We start from the raw sequence: 17935 nt of genomic DNA on the forward strand, positions 1-17935 counted from the left end.
GTAATCTGTATATGGCCCAGACTGCGCAAGTGAGGGTAGCGGACGGAGAATCCGGGTGGGCAAGCATTGGCCGAGGTGTGAGGCAAGGATGTCCTCTATCGCCGCTGCTCATTAACGTGTACGCTGAAGAGATGGTAAGGGAAGCATGGGATGAGTTAGAAGCTGGAATAAAAGTGGGAGGAATGATGTTCAAATCAGTGAGATTCGCGGATGATCAGGCGCTGATTAGCCAGTCAGCAAGGGGGCTTCAGGCTCTAGTAGATGCGTTATACGAGCGTTGCGAGGAATATGGGATGAGGATTAATCACAAGAAAACTAAGGTAATGCGGTTTTGTAAAGCATCACGAGCGAGGAATGTGAGACTTAAGATAAAGGTAGGTGGTGAAAAACTTGAGCAGGTTGAGCAATTCAACTATTTAGGCAGTACGTTAGAGGAAAATGGATACAGTAGTAAGGACATCAGGAAGAGAATTGCATTAGCGAAGGAGGCGTTCATGAACAGGAAGGAGCTTCTAAGAGGATCGTTATGTAAGAGTTTAAAGAAAAGGTTAGTGAAGAGTTTGATCTGGAGTGTAGCTCTCTACGGTGCGGAAACGTGGACACTGAGGAAAGAAGACGAGAGAAGATTGGAGGCATTCGAGATATGGGTATGGAGAAGAATGGAGAGGGTGAAATGGACGGAGAGGAAAAGGAACGACGAAGTGCTGGATATGGTTGGCGAGGAGAGGCAGCTTTTAGATGAGATACGGAGGAGACAGAAGGTATGGATGGAGTTAGTGCTTAGTGGTGAGGGGATGTTGAAAATGGTGCTAGAGGGTAGAATGTTAGGGAAACGAGGGAGGGGAAGGAGAAGAATAGGATTTTTGGATAGATTGAAAGAGAGTAGGCCTTACTGTGAGTTGAAGAGGTCAGTGCTGGAAGGAAAGGGAGGCTCCCAGATCACTTCTTGCGTACTCCATGGAAACCTACCTTAATCGGTAGAATACTATAATAATAATAATAATAGCTTCTTTTTTAGTTTTATGAATTTTTGGTTTTTAATTTTAGCGTACAATAAGAAAAAATTAATCGTGTTTTTGCTCTCCTGAAAAGTTGCAATTTTTTAGATACGTGTTGTTAGAACTTAGTCATCGATATGGTGAGCTATGCTAACGGAGTGTTCGGTTCGGAGTGTTGTGAAAGATACAGCCGATCGCTATTTATTCATATCAAATAAATACAACAGTCATCCCCCGAAATTTGAAAAAGTGTGGTTTGCCAAATCTAAAACCGACCGCGGCGCCACTAAAAGCCGTGCGCAATACGTTTCTTGCCTTCCTAGCGGCGGGAAGACGGTTCAAGGGGGTATCACAAAAGTTCGTCTAGCGGATGTTGAAAGTCATCGAGCGCAAGGGCAACTATATCGAAAAATAGCTGGATGTTCAAGGCTTATAACCATGTCATACATAAGCAACAAAGATCAATAACTATGAAAAAAATGGGAGACCTTGCTTTTCATCTGACCCTCATAGTAAAGGTAAGTGTATTATTTGTACACTTTACCTCAATAGGGTGGTTTCCTTTTGTTTTTTATTGCGAAAGATTATTATTGCTGGAGTACGCATTTCAAACTTTTAGATTTTTAAATGACGGTAAATATTTTTCGCGATTAAATGAAAAGAGAAAAATTTCAAGCGCGCAAAAACGCGACGGCTAAGTATGAATGTCGGGAAAAGCCCGTGTGACGTCATTCTAGTTCCCGCTGCCGCAAATTGAGGTGACCTTGGGGCGAGGACATGAGCGCCGCTAGGCGCAGGCTGCTAGCAGGTAGCAGAGTGCCCTGCTAGTGATAGCGCTTGGCTTAATTATGGATTATTAATACCTTATCAAACGAAGGAAACTTTCCGACCATAGCCAGTTTTAATAGTAGATTAAGACATTTTTCCCCGAGCTCTGTGCCTCATGCATGCATTGGTAATCTCAGACGATGTAAAATTCCTATCTACTCGTATAAAAACTAGGTCCCTGTGACGTCTCGTGGAGTGGCATCGCATGAGCGCCAATCTGGCCTTTTTCAAATGCGGTTAAAATTGACCATTGCCTTTCGCCTAAACTGGGATTTATAAAACCAAATAATTTGTATATTATGAATACACTAATGGTGGGTAACGAATCGCAATCAATGCATTTCGTTTTCTTTGATGAAGGAAACTACCCTATTACTCAGGCTCAAGTGATGACGGACTTAGTTGATGTTAGCTTCTAAAATACGAAATCCAACTGAAAGTCATCTTGAGTTTGAGAGAGTGCACAGTGAGGACTCAAGATTGAGTCAGGTTTTGGAATAAGGAATTAGAATTGCAATTCTATGAATCAATTAATTGGTCAAGAGAAAATGGAGGGCAACGGGAGATCAATCCTTGGGTCGCAATACAATTGAATGAAATCTTCCCTTCTACTACAATTCTAACCTTCGACCATCGAACCAACCTTCTGATTTGAACACAAGCGTGAGCGAAAGGAGTGCACTCCCTTTTGTGGAGAGAGAGAGAGAGCACCACTCAAGAGAGAGAGAGAGATAGGAGGTGGGGGAGGAAGGGTTGAGTAGGGGAAGGTCCAGAAGAGGAAGAACGCTTAGCACGCGAACCCCCCCCCCCCTCCCTCCCGCGTCGCGCCCTCCACGGAAAAATCTCACCCAAAGCGACAGTCCGTCAAAAGAATCAGTCGACACACGAGTAAGTACCGTTTACGACAGCGTGGTGGACAACTCGAGCACTTGAAACCGTAGTGCGCGATACCGAGGGCCGATCCATCAAGACCGGGCTGGCATTCGGCGGCTTAGCGTGCGGACCCCTTGCTACCGCGACACTCGGCAGCAGAAATCGGTGAGTTCTGTGATTACTCTCCTCCCACTCCTCAACTTCCATACACGGAAATGCGATACGGCTGGTTGCCAAGGCGATATTAGGTATACACTGTCAACAAGTTTGTGAATCGTAAAAAAAAATGGCATAAGACGCTGATGCACACGTTATTCGGGATGGGTTCGCGTAAGTTTAGATAACGCACAACACTTTCGCCCGGTGTCCTCAGTTGTAGGATAGAAGCACGATTGGCGAAATTATTGTGCAGTACATACTTAAGCTAACGCGGACGCATGGCGAATTATACACGCATGAGCATCGATACAAAGCTGCGAAAGAACAATGACGTAAGACGCAGATTCCCTGCATTATTGCATTTAAGGCATGCCTTTAAGAATGGAAAATTTGTCTTGATATGGAAAAATTAGCATTGAATGGTTTTATGAGCTCAAACAAGTTAACTAACTTCGACTGAACGGAAATCCAAAATGTTCCTTAATTACCAATGGAATTTGAATGACACTCTGTGAAGAGGAAGAACGTAAGAACGCTTTGTAAGATTTATTGATAATATCTCTGTGTGGGTGATGGTCATTTGCCTTCAGTGTGGAAATAGAGATGAAAAGCATGAGCGAGGAAGAGGACATTTTTAGGCTGTAGAATAGTGCTCGCTTACATCTCGCTCTCTACCATAGAATTGAAAATTAATGGATTTTAATCTTCCCTCGGGTATCGATATTATGCAGAGGAGGATGTATAATTTTCCTAAAACGTGTAAAAATAGAGTGCGATGTTCATTTTTAAGCAATGGAGTTCTGCACCGTGATGAAAAGGCTTTATTTAGCTTATGAACGTTTTTTCACATGACCAAAAATTATGCATAATATTCCAGTATTAAGGTTTTTGAATGCATTCATGGACAAACTTTCGAAATTTAAAATGCTCTATAACTATCATAAAAAACGTGTAAAATTTTCTAATATTACATGATAGTTAAATATGCAAATATAACAAAATTAAGATATAAGGTCGATTTTTACGGTACATTGAGTTCTGTGGACACCTTTTCATGGATCTGCAAAGATTAGCTTAGCTATGATATGCTTTTGAGGAAGTAGTCACTACTTTAGCGTTATTTGTGGCCACTTTTATAAGAATAACAACATCGAAAAAAGGCAACATTTTAAAACCAACTTCTCACATAATCGGAAGGTTCGAAATAATGTTTTACTAACAATAACGGAATTGGTTGAAAATTCTTGTAAAATAAAAATATGACTGGATTGATGGCTTGGCCAATCTGCCTTGCCTTTCAGGCACGTAGCATGTACTATGCGGATGCCTTGTTGCAACCGAACTGAAAAGTCAGCACTATACCCACACAGCATCTGCCCACAAGCCATTCAACAAAATCTTCGCGATAAAACCTTATCTCTGACGTTAAGTCCCTCTTAAGTTCTGACGACCTTGGATCGGAGTAGGCAAAACATATCTGAATGTTTTTGTTCACTATCAGCGCAATCGTGCTTGCATCGATTAATTTGTTTGTTGGATTTATTTTTATCCTAATGATGATCCAGCTGGTTACTACGCCGATTTTTCAGAACTAACGATTATATGCATGATAAATTACGACATGAGATGGAGATCCCTTGCTTCTTTATACTATGAGTTAAGATTGGAAATAAATAGTCATGTACACACTGGCATTGGGAGGCTTTACGAACTCAAACGTACTTACACACTTAATATTTACGGAAATACAAATTAATAGCCGCGTGATCATCAGTAATTAATGACATTTCAGATAATAAACGATTTGAGAACAAATAAAAAAAACAACGTTGGACTCTTTCCGCTATCAAATATGCCTCGCATTAAAATCAGCCATTGCGAACGGCAAAAATTTTCACTAGTTTTTACTAAGTATATATTAGCATAGAGTAAGTATTTACTTACTCCATGATATTAGTGACAAAAATATCAATACTAAGGTCGCTTAAGGAGGAAAAATTAGATGAAAGAGATAACAACAATGAAAGGAGTGAAGGAGAACTGCTTGAAGTCGCTCATCATGGTAGTTGGCTATTTAATGCTGGTAGTAGTACGGGGGCAATGCCTACTTGCTTCGTATGTGTACTGCTCCCCAAAGGCTCTTAGAAAAATTAGGCTCTGAAAGAGGAACTGGCTTACGACGAAAAATTGCACGTTAAATGTTGTGAGTAAATTTTCGTTGAGGTTTAACGCAATTTTAAGCATTAAAAAAATTACATCCGACAAGGACATCTGTAGGTAAATGTTTCTCATTTAAAATAACAGACAAATGCTGAAAAGAGTCTCTCTTATAAACCCTGAATTTGATAGATTATAGATAAAGCTTTAAATGTATAATGTCACGAAAAAAGACCGAGAGGGATGTATGCTTAAAGGAACGTATACTTATCACAGCAATATCCAAATTGTCTTCATAAAGAGTATTTATTCTTGAGATTGTCAGTCGAAATTCAGGTACCTTCATACTAATATATTATATGAAATCAAACAAGAGAATTTTGGCAACACGTATTCGTTACCAACCACCTTTCGTCGAAAAAAGGCGAACCATAATAATATTCTCTGAAATAATTATCGAGGAATCGTCTTGTAATTTAAATTAATAAATTACCATCTTTTGAATGAATATTTTTACAAAAACTTTTAATGGGATGGCATTTTGGTCAAATAAGCTAATAGAAATAATCTATAAACCAATTACATGCATAAATTAGTAAATCTTCAGTCGAAATAACTAATTTTCCCATGATATGATTTATTTTCCAAAAGATGCCAATTTATTTTCCAATACAGCGCTACTCATTAAAACATTGATACTAGGAAAATAAATAAAACTGACATATATACATCATTTTCCGGAGAATATCGGTTAAATGAGAGCAAGGGCAAATAATTTGTATGCGATTGATTGGATGATATTTGAGTAATTGTCATGTAGCAGCAGATATTTGCTCTGAATAACATACTCCGACCAAATATATCAACTATTTGGAAATTAGCTGTGGAATTACCTATTATAAATTAACCGAAAAAAATGACAGGTGTTATTTCATTTAAAATAATTTAGAATGCTATCAATGCGGACTGGTTCCCACGGATTTTACCTATGTCACATCTGTGATATAACCGTATATGCGCTTAATCATTTGAAAGGTTAAAAGTTATATAATTCAATCAGGAAGTTTTAAAACTCAGCCAATTATTCCTCCCTGTATAGAGTCAAAAATTCAAATCAGCCATGCATAACGATTTCACCTCAATTTAAGTAATTTCAGTAAGAGACAATGGAGCTAACTTAATTAGTAACCGTTTTTTTACTATGTGATCATGGACTGAGCACAAAGATTATACTGTATCATGAGCTAAAACTAATAATTAATTATACCAACTGAATCTGTGAATGCAGGGTTGATTAAATAACCCCATGATAAAATTCTTACGGCATTGAGAGGCATTCAGAACTGTCCGGAGTCAATCGTTGCGTCATGACGTTCTAAAGGTGTTCTCACCTCCTCGAGAGGTGAATCGTCATCAACATAACGTTTACATGCCATTTAAATATCATTAATTAGCATATATATGAGAGTCTCAATTCTCATTAAAAGATAATAATAAAAACCTCGGATTACTCGTCTTGGAGGTGATACAAAATTTTTAGAAAGAATGGAATCGATATTTTCACTGATTTTTCGTTATCTATATCTGCATCTGATTAGGCACTTGCATGGAGAGTGACTCCTTTTCCCGGGCAATTTCTTTGTTCCATGAAGAGGTGCGCGCATAACTTCAGGGTTTGCCGTAAAAATTGGCCATTTCTCATTTATTTCATTCTAGGAAAATACTTTTCCCACAAAAGTTGAGGTTGCTCGAAAATTGAGCAAGTTCACATGACAGCTGAAAAAGCAAAATTCTACAATGTGAATCAATTTTTAGTTAAGCACCCACCAAATATTCATGCACACTACATTCAAAGTCATTGTATTCTAAACTTGAAGTAATCAGTAAACCTATTTAATGAATCAATATAAGAAATTGAGTCTTCCGGTGACATGAAAAGGATTTGAGCGAGTTTCATCCCATAATTAAAAATACAATAGAAGGAGCTCTAATGGTCATCAGTTCCTTTGATCTTATAAGCATGAATGCAGTCTGAAGGATATTCAGATCGAATTATTAAAATATAAATGAAGCGGTGTCAAAATATGTCTCATAAATTATTAGAAATATTATGCAATGATCCCAGTTGTTTGTAGTGGGGCATTTTTAAACTACAGTCAAACAAAGCTAGAGCCGCGAAAAGAACAAAGCAAACAATGACTTCTCCCATGTTTGCCGAGGGTCGAGAGAATGGAGAACGCTAACTCGTATTTTAAACGGGGGAAAAGACTCCCGACGATTATTTTGTTTGCCATCCTTTTAGAAGAAAATGCATCTCGGGAATGGGAGACGGCGTCTACGAGTGTCCAAGAGGAAGACCGGGAAGAAAGGAAAATTTCCCCTTGGGCTCGGTCACGAGCGACCATCGTTAGCATTTGACTTTGACACCCACTTGGAGAGGAAAAGGGAGCGAGCGAGGTATTACGCAAATGACGTAACACTCTCCGACAATACCAGGCGAGGCTGGTGGTGAAATAGTTCTCCAGAACAGAATACAGGTAGAGTGCGAAGGTCCCACATCGAGAGTAATATTCGAGGGGACTAAATCGAGGAGATATTCCCGTTCTTCCAATAAAAGCTTGATTGATGCTACCAGTTAACGTTATTTTTACACCTATACATTACCATGCAAGCCACCCACACAGGTGTTTGGCCTGGGGTGAACCATTAACAATATGCACCTGAGGATTAAAGTTTACTTGCAAAAACATGCATGACGCGTCGTGTACGCAGCATAAATCAACTATATCCTACTTATGAAGGCAATATTGCCTATGATGCAAGAACATGCAAAACATGGCGTTAGAAATGCTGGGAAAATTCAGAAATATGCATAAAGGAATACATAAGTTGGTAAGATACACTACCGGTCAACGAACCTATTTATGAGTCCTAACACTGCCGCTATAGTCTCCTATCAATCGCGGAAAAAAACAATTTCAAAAATGTCTGTTCTTCAATCAATCTCTCTTATTTTATTTTTGAGATCTGATCTACCGTAGTGTTTTGGCGATTGTAAAATATGGTTAACTTCGTCCTAAAATAAACTGCTCTTGAATTTACATTATTGGATTAGTATAGTTTTCTATATATGGTCTGGCAGAGATACCCAACCGAGTTGTTCAACGAGGCAGTGGCGCAGAAAGGGGAGGGAGGTTTGGGGGATAACCCCCCCTGAGCTCAGAGAAATTCTAAAATTTAATCCATTTTACTTAATTGGATAAATATTACTAATATCATAGCGAAAGGATTAATAAAATATCCCTTAGAAAGCCGTACAACTCACCATAAAAAAAAATTCTGGGGGAGGGCATTCGCACCTCCCGTATTCCATACCCCCCAGTATAAGTTGCTCTTAAACCCCCCCCCCCCCCCCCACCCCCCTAGCTTTAATTCCTAGCTGCGCACCTGCAAAGAGGGGCTCAAAACGTTGGTGGCGATGAGCGTAGAGCAATCCCAAAATTTTCATAGAATATCTGCACTGGCGAGGTATAGCAGTAAAAGGTAGGAATTCGATGACCAATCTCATCACGGGGAAATAAGCTTTAGTAGACCTAACTATGGCTTATTTCCCCGAAAAACTTGGATCGCTCCACCGTCACACCTGCCATTGGAAACTGTAGTAAGTAAACCCATTCAAATGCTTGTTGGGTGATAGTACACTTAGCAGTCGAGTAGAGATTCCTACATCGTAACATTCGAGGTAAATATAAAAAGAGTAATTAAAAAGTTTATACGCAGAAACTTAAAGCTGAAGCCAGCGTTAAAAACTCACGACTTAAACAGTACTATGTGAAATGGACAAAAGCTATCAAAATTAATTAATAAAAACTACCTTGTCACGCGCATGGAAGCAAATTTATTTGCACCAAAAGCGAAATTGGCCATAATAAGGTAATTCGGCAAACGTGAAACCCTGTCAAAGCCAAACTATTTTTTGGATGCGTTTTTCACCATTGGTGTATGAGGTTATAAATAAATTACATTAAAACTCCGATCACTCTTCTTTGAAAGTTATGAATTTTTCATGTTGATTACGTGGCATCGCGCATGTGACGCAACACTCTCCGACAACACTGATGCGAGAATGGTGGTGAAATGGTTTTCCGGAACACGTCTACAGAGCTCAGGTGGAGTGCGAAGGTTCTCCCTCGAGAGTAAATATAACAAGAGCACTCATAGTGGACGCAACGCAACCAAATGCCGAGGCCATCATTGAAATCCCCAACTTCAATATTACTTTGGTAAGTGCAAAAATTCCACATGGAAAAGTCATTCAATTTGACCGGGATTTGGACCCGGATTTCCTGGATTCGCATCAGGACATCTTTTCCCGCGACGGGATTTTGTTGGTTTTAGGGAACACGGTAGTTTATGCTACCATAAATAAATGCTTCCATTAAATAAATACTACATAAATAACAGCTTGAATAGTAATGCTTGAATAATAATCATGGCAAACGGCAAAAAGTTAGCAAATGAAATAATAATAAATAACTTTGTACGAAACTAAGAGCAAGGAAACGCAGCGTCATAGCTAGTTACATACATCAAGCACAAGTTAGTTATATATGCAAAGCGCCAAGGTCGGAATTTGCCATGAAAAAAGTCATTTGCAAATCGTAAAAAGCCCTGCTGAACGAATTATTTTTTCATTGCATTTTTCACCATTGCTGTACATAAAAATAATTAGATTATACCGAAGTTCTGACACTTTTCCTTCTTCTTGAGTGTTGTATTTAATGGCAATTGAATTTATAATCGAAATAAACAACACGCAAGCAAACGCTAACGGTAGAATCAGTCAATCAGAAACCCATCAAGAATGGGGAACTTGCATGAATTTTTTTTATTTCACAGGCGGATAGAAAATTATTTTCTGAATACAACAAAGAAAACCGCATGTTTATCTGAGTTTTCCTTCGCGAGATATTTAATGATAAATATTACGAATTTTAAAGCGCGGGAAAAACTACCTCACCCCCCAAGCCACTGCCGACGAAGCCTCGATGACGTCAAAGGTGCCTAAACATCACGCGAAGCTATTGTTGTGATTGTTTATAATAGTTGCCAGCAGTTATGAGAGCTTCGTTTGTTAGACGTGTTGATTATTTTATATTTAAAGATAAATATCCGACGATAGAGACTTGGAAGCCCTCATATTTTGCATTATTTATAATATTAATATCTGAGTACGGGCATAAAATATAAAACTGGAGCAGTTAAACCAAAAATTATATAATACCTAAATAACATCGTGGTAGGAGTCTGAGCCACGGCCTTTGGAAGGGGGATACGTTAATTGTAAGTTGATGTTATCGACGGCATATCATTCATTTAAGTATGTAATTAGAAGGATTTTGATGTTTACTGATGTCCGCTTAGCTTTTATATACAATAACTTCATCCGTTTATTCGTAGGTACCGGAGAATTCGTCGTTTAGGACTATCTGTGCTTGTATTATGGGGTGAATTCCAGTCAATGCAACTTTTGCTCGCTGATTGGAGACATCTAGGAACATTTTTGTGCCAAAATAGTGTTATTTTCAACGTGACGTCTCCCGTTAAGCTACTGCTAATAATCACAGTGCCAGTGGTTGTAATGCACAAAGTTTGACAAGGTTGAAAAATATCGGCCAAGAGTTATCAGTGTTCCATCGTGATTGAATTGTAAAAAGTGCTATTACGCTATCGATAAATGTCTAACAGTAGTGTAAAAATTGTCAGTGGCGTGCTAATCTCCGTTGTTCACCGTAGATATGACATTTCACGATCACGCTATTGAAATAAAAACTGTGTGTGAAGTTTGTTATTCCATTATTTCAACGAATAGTAGTGAGAAATGTCACCTGTGTCACTTGTGTGGGCTAATTTAAGGGTTTAAATCAGTGAATAAATAGTTGTATTCATCATAACGAGTTCTGTTATTGTAAGTTGTACGTGATGAATATAAGAATGTGACAGTGACATCCAGTTTTTGATAAGAGTATTTGCCTATTTCCCGCTATATTTTTATGGTATATGCTAGTATATTGTTTATGGATTTACCTATATTATTGAAATAGATTGTAGCTTGTGTGTGTGTTGGCAGCGGAACCGATCGCGATCTCACATGTGGATTGTGTGCAGACTGTTTTGCTGTGAATTCGTACCGTAGGACGGATAGGACTACCTTCTCCGCTAATCCGGCGATGCCAAATTCAATAGCACATCTTACTCTAATGTCAACAGCACAGCTTACGATCGTTATCCTCCAGTATTACAAGTTTCTTTTACTACTCGATTTGCCGCCAACGTATAGCAATAATTTGTCTTAACAAATTCCATGAGGGTCATGGCATCAATTTTTGGTGTCCTAAAAAAAAGGCTGGTGTCCTAACATCCTATGCCACACGCCTTAAAGGCGGCTTGCGGGGTATTATGTAGACGTAGATGAATTTCAGGTGTACTATTCGATCGAGTGGCAACGTTATCATCCATTTTTCTGATAACTAAAACACACGAAGTGAAACGCTTGTACTTCATCATCCCGATGCCGCATTATTAATATCCCAAGTAATAATCTAGGCACAGTAGCAATAGGAAAACTTGCCCAAGAATAACAGAACAAAATAAAGTGACGATTAGCGGCTAAATACTCCCTCAAAACAAATTTTACTCCAAGCGCTCAGCGTATTTCCCTACTCCCCACGGTTGTTTAGGCACCTATGACGTCACGCCTGGCCTCGGCAACGCTCGGGTGTCTTCGCGCAGTGGTCGGCTCAGAGAAATTTTTCTCGATTTTAAATGCAATTTTTTTATTTCTTTTGATGTCGAATGGAGAAACTGAAGGTATTTTTGCGAGCTAATGTATCCATTTGACTTATTCAAAATAGTTTTTAGAGCAATCTACGACCCATGCAAGTTCCTCATTACGCGATCTAGATCTCGAATACAATCGCACAATATCTGGAATCGGCACAGAAGTTCTATGGATTTTTATGCGAATCGAGATAAATTAAAAATGAATTTGACACGCTAAAACTAATGTCGTCTGAAACCATTTAACTCATCCTAGGTCACTAGATGAGAAGCCAATTATTTACGCATGCACTGTGCTACTTTATTGAGCATGTGGAAAATATCAGTAAAAAAAGATGTAATCGAAGAAGGTACGACACGTTGCGACGTCTGCCTGATTTGGGCGAGTCAGGTAGAGCAGTGCTTCCGTAGGTAGGGGAACATTGTGACCCTGTTATTCCATGGGATAATATCCATAAGATAGAATGTATTACCGAATAGATAGTTTTAGTCAATTAAAGGCAAAGGTTATTTTGAATTAAAATAAAATTTATTTTAAGCGCAGACTCCGCTCATTTGGTAAAAAAACAACTCGAAGATTATAAAGAGTGAAAAAGCTATTTGAAGTTCGGATACATATAAATTCATGATTTTAACCTTTTTTAAATGGAAAATATTAAGAATATTTCTTCGTCCATGTTATGATTGCAAAAGTGCACAAAATCTGTACTGAAACCTTATAAAAATTAAAAGGTGAAAAAAGGATATGATCACCTTTTGCGGAAAACGATCAAATTCCTTTCGTTTGGAAATTCAGAGGTTTTTTCAGTGATTTCCAATAAAACCATTTAAATAGGAGGGGTGGGGATAGCAGAAACATTAACATTATGAATTTCAAATCATTAATCGGAGAGCCTTTGAAGTACCGTTGACTTTACCTTTCACAGATCAGTGGTAACAGTCACTGCTGAAGCTAATTAATATTTCTAATTTATCACCCATACGCCGTATAATTAAAAAGCCAAATCCCGTAGTTGATTAAAATTTGTTTGCTTTCATTAAGTAAACAATGGGACATCATGAATCACACAAATATCTCAGGTCAAGGCTACCATTTTACGAACCATTATTGGTAAATTTTTCGGGAGTAGCTAACTAAATTTCAACTGTCATATTTTTTAAAGTCACCGTGCGATAATGTTTATATTTTTGAATAACCAGTGTAGGATTTAATGACAAAAAAAAACTGCTCTCCACACCATTGAAGAGCACAGCACGGAGCCGCTGCGCTAGACTTTCCGCCATAAAATTCCCACGCCTTCAGTCTGCGTCGTCGTTAGCCTATACAATTTCCCGGAATTCAGCCGAGAACAGCCAGTCACCATGACGACCGGACCCCGGGAAAATCGAGCAGCCGCCTGTTAAAGCGTACCCACTCGCGGAGACTCGTGAGGTCTATTTGGAAACACGGACTAAAAAAATGATTGAAAATTCACTTTGAAAACAGGTACAGAAATAGCCAGGTTCCTCGTACAAATCCGAATAACGATTCGTCGAAAGGTTGCAATGTTGATTTAAATCACTAATCAAATGCCATAAGCTGATTAGTTTCTACCCGAAACTGCAATCGGAATGATACGATTATTTGGGTGGAATGGAAACAATACCTCTATATATTTTTGGCTTTACAATTTAGTAGTATTCACCGATTTTGAGAAAAAAATTCCCTCCTCCAATGTAATAGAAGACATGAATTTTTGTTTCGAGTAACGGCCAGCCGTTTTTACAGTATTAATTTTTAATACTCTTATATGTATTATTATACGATTGGTAATATAATTTTTCTTTACCGTCGTTAGTAAACTCTAATGAAACTTCAATTTAAAGCTTTATTTAATCTTTTTTTTCTTTGATCTACTACAAGTAATCAAATCAAAACTCTATTTGATAAAAGGACGGATATTATTTGAACTGAAGCGTCATACCTGATGGATAAAAAACATCAAGAGCAAGAAGAAATTTTTACTCATCCAACCAAAATTTTGCAAACGATCACGCAGCTTTAGTGAAGCTAGGCATATATGTTGGCCTTAATCCTCATCTCCGACCAATGGCACCAAAAGTCACACCCTCAATGCCAGAATAATGTATTTTGGTCAAAACGAACAACTTACTGGTACGATGCGGATTCATAGGAAAATCCACTAGGATTGGTAGAATATTAATTGCGTTTTGCTTGCTTTCACTGTTAGTAGGGCCCGCCCGCCTTTGTGACGGTGCGGGATTCCTCGTCCCTTCACTTCCTTCCCTATCCCCTCCCCGGAGGCGTCGTTGGGCCCTCATCGCGGCGCCTCCTTCCTTGCTCCTTCCCGTCCTTCCCCCTTCTGGGTGCAGAGGAGAAAAGCTAGCGCTTACAGTCCCTGCCCCAGGAGTGTATCCCCGCGAGCCCGCCCTAGGGTTTCGTTTCCATTGGTTCGATGCGGATGTTGCATCTGAGTACAATACTTTTGCCAAGAATGCTATTAACATGGCCATTAATTATGAGGATATTTCCATATTTAACTTACAAGATATTCTCTGTAGCTCCCGTGGTTAACTGCGGTGCCAAAAGTGTAATTAGCGTTGTATGCTGTTGACAAGGGAAACTCCTGAGGATGACGTTCTTATCTCACTGATCAACCGGGAGGCTTTCCCCATAAGATACAATAATATCTCAAATTTTCCCCGAGCTACCTATCTCCTTGCACTTTCCCGACCTGTATAAGAGGCTATTTTGAAGGAGAGAGGGCACCGTGCATTTCACCAAGTCCACTTTCGTTGAAGCCTGGGGGAACATATGTACACAGTTAAAAACACAGTTACCATTCAATCGATTCATGAGCCTTATTAAAAAAATGAAACTGGCTAATAGAAGTACTTCCGTAGGCAAAGTTTATGGGTCCCTAAAATACGGAAAAGCCTTACTTATTGTTAGTGCCATCCAGTTGAGATGGTTAAATACCGCTTATTGGTTATTTTTACTTCCCAAATGAAGGATTGAGTGTGAAGTAATTTAATTGCACGAAGCATTAAACATGTTATTACATTAGAGTCCAGTCTAAGTAATATCCGATAAAAAAATGTAGGTCCCATCAAAATATAGCGAAATTGATTCCATAAAAACAAAGTTCTGGATAAGAATTCACAGTATACGATTCATTCTTTATATAAGTGGTAGTGGAATAAATGGAGAATGAAATGCGTCCATGATTGTTTCAGTAGACGATGATGGATGGGTCTGTAACTGAGGAGTGGTGAACTGCACTGCTAAAAGTGCGCATCGCGGTGTTCACTATTGGCAAGGAAAACACCTGTGGATGACGTTCTTACCTCACCGGTCAACCGGGAGGCTTTCCCCATGGTATAAAATTATATCTCACATTTTCCCTGACCTACCTATCGCCGTGGACTTTCCCGACCCGCGTAAGGAGCTATTTTGAAGGCGAGAGAGCATCACTCATTTCACCACACCCAGTCCACTTTCGTCTAAGCCATGTAGGGAGGGACCTTCGGGTTCCCGAACGGTACATATATAACAGACCCGCGGAAAGTTTCCCGGGTCAGTTAGCCGCGCTCTTTATGCTCTCGCCGCCCAACCCTCTGTTCTACCGACTGAGTACGAACGGGAATGGTGGTCAACGAGCATGTCGGACGGTAGATTTCGTGCGCGGATGAGGAATATTGAGGGAGGACCCGGTGGGACTGGGCGATACGGAATATTCAGCATCGGAATAAGATAATTTGTGAATATCGATGGTTGGCGATTTCCATCACAAGTACCGTGATGATAATTTAGTCTTATCGGGTCCGATAAAAATATCAAGATATTATATTGTGGAAAATCTCTCGATAAAAATTCGCCTCTTGTTGAAATAAAAAGATGTAATTACAAACGTATAAAATCGTTTCAGGAATGATTTTGCGGAAGTTCGCTATATCCTTTGTGAAGAACAGATGGTAATTTCGACACTTTTTAATTAAACACTCAACAATCGACCATAGTTTCAACACATTGCGTCATTTTACCTGATTATGGTCGGTTGTTGAGTGCTGAATTAAAAAGTGTGGAAATTACCATTTGTGTTCTTCATCATGGATATAATTACACAATAAAATCACCTGTGGATGAAATTTCGCGATAAGTCGGATTATTTAAGAAATACCGAATACTTATCGTCACATTTCATCGGACGGCGATTTTTTTATCGAATGATGCATCACTATATTTCATCTCGATATTTTTATCGGGCGCGATATTTTGATTTTTGAAGTCAGGCGTTAAATCACTATTTCAATCGAGCACAGATGGCTCACCTCGAACGGTCAGGATTGCCGAGACTAAATATCGAATTCGCACCACATGTAAATATCGCGAAAGTATTCCGATATATCGTCCAGGCCTAGGGTACGATTTATGTGGAGGAAAAGGGCGGCCGAATCAATTTGTCCGGCCGCGATGGAGGAAACGCCGGGATGGGGGTTGGGGGTGTCGGCGTCAACAGGTGCTCGAAGAAACCGGAAAGGATTAGTCTAGGGGGCGAGGGTCGGAAATAAAACGCTTTCCAGAGGCTGCAACGCACGCCACGTGTCCGCCTCCCCCATTTCCTCCCCGGGTGCGAAGCCAAGTGCCGGGAAGGGGCAAATAGCATGTAGATCAATAAGTCATCAGGATTTCGGGTGGGGATGACTTGTGTACTGGGTATCTTCCCACGCAATGATCTTCTGCACTTGATTGCCCGGGGAGTGCAGCATAGTAGGCATGTCAAGGGCCAACGCGTTTTCCCGAAAACCGATAAAAAAAGGATGATGACCGTGACCATGACAACGGTGGCCAAGGGATACCATAGCAGATTGTTTTTAGTATAAGAGATAAATTTTCTAGCCGCTCCACTTGCGGGAAGTTTTGTGGGCTTTCTGCGACGCTAAACATTGGCTTCTCTCAATGCCGTGGTGAATATACCTGCCACCGTACTCAGGGGCGGATCCAGGATTTCTTTCTGGAGGGGGCACAAGCAAAACCGTATCCAGGATTTTGTTCTGGGGGGGGGGGCACAAGGATATTTCATAATACAAAAAGAACGCAATGATAATGGGACCGTATTAAAAATCTTGCATATTTTAAAGGTCTGGTCACACGGTACATTAACACGTACGGGTTAATGTCTGAATGTATGAATAGGAAAATGAACGCCAAAATGCACCGTGTAACCACCCAACTTGTGCGAATGCATGCACAGAAAATAAAATCTGTTCTTGTTTGGTTCATGCATTCGTACATGTTCCGTTCCGGTCCACCAAAATTTCACTCAAACATTCACGCAAACGTACATTAACTCGTACGTGTTAATGCATCGTGTAAACACGCCTTTAGGGTCTGGGGGGGGGCACGTGCCCCCGTGCCCCCCCCCCCTGGATCCGCCTATGACCGTACTAATGAGGGAGATTTAGAGATGATTTTCCTTTATCTGAGCGATGAAAATATTTCGAAGCGTATCTTGCGGGAGGTAGCAAGTTTTTGACTGATAAACTACCAATAAACCATAACGTAAGCCCTTGGAAAAAGATAGACACCTTCGCTCAAGAAGTTTCATTTTATTTTTTTAAACAGTTAGTTCACAAAGAACGATATTCCAGCGTGTAGTTAGCTTCAGGAATTTATGCTAGTGTATTATTTCTGTAGCTTTCGTTTTAGTTAGAAAAAAAGTCGGAAATTCAGCTATTCAACTGATTGTTTCACATTGTCTAACTCACTCATTAAACTCTGAGGCTTGATCGGATGTGAGGAGAGAGCTCACCTATGACTAAGCCACAGTTATTTGGACATAACATTTTCAAGGCAGGAGGGCCAGTGCCACCTAGTATCTTCGCTCGAGTCCTTCCGCAGACTTCTACTGGGGGTAGAACTCGGGACCTTTGGATCAATAGCCCAACGCTCTACCCATTGGGCCAATGCTCTCCCAACATATCACTTTAAATTCAGACTCTCTCAATGATAACAGTCCCGAGAGTATAAAGACCAAAGTAATAATCATCTCATGGAGATTTTTCTGCAATGATATTTT

General features: G+C 39.7%; 1 protein-coding gene across 1 annotated transcript in view; it reads left to right on the plus strand.

Moving 5' to 3' along the window:
* The first annotated feature begins 2673 nt into the window (after positions 1-2673).
* LOC124167557 (3 beta-hydroxysteroid dehydrogenase/Delta 5-->4-isomerase type 1) overlaps positions 2674-17935 on the plus strand; it is a 58123-nt gene continuing 42861 nt past the window's right edge. The window contains exon 1 of the mRNA XM_046545524.1: positions 2674-2864. The gene's annotated coding sequence lies outside the window, so the exon portion shown is untranslated. The remainder of the gene's footprint in view (positions 2865-17935) is intronic.

The sequence above is a fragment of the Ischnura elegans genome, chromosome 1 (assembly GCF_921293095.1).
Source record: "Ischnura elegans chromosome 1, ioIscEleg1.1, whole genome shotgun sequence".
Lineage (NCBI taxonomy): Eukaryota > Metazoa > Arthropoda > Insecta > Odonata > Coenagrionidae > Ischnura > Ischnura elegans.